Raw genomic sequence first — 201 nt, 5'->3', positions numbered from 1 at the left:
AAAAAAGATGAGTTCATATCCTTTTGCAGGGACATGGATGAAGCTGGAAACCATCATTCTCAGCAAAATATCACAAGGACAGAAAACCAAACACCACATGTTCTCACTCATAAGTGGGAGTTGAACAATGAGAACACATGGACACAGGGAGAGGAACATCACACACTGGGGCCTGCTGGGGGCTGGGGGACTGGAGGAGGG

This window comes from Colobus angolensis, unplaced genomic scaffold, assembly GCF_000951035.1.
Source record: "Colobus angolensis palliatus isolate OR3802 unplaced genomic scaffold, Cang.pa_1.0 Scaffold87, whole genome shotgun sequence".
Classification (NCBI taxonomy): domain Eukaryota; kingdom Metazoa; phylum Chordata; class Mammalia; order Primates; family Cercopithecidae; genus Colobus; species Colobus angolensis.
Note: the sequence above shows the minus strand (reverse complement) of the source record.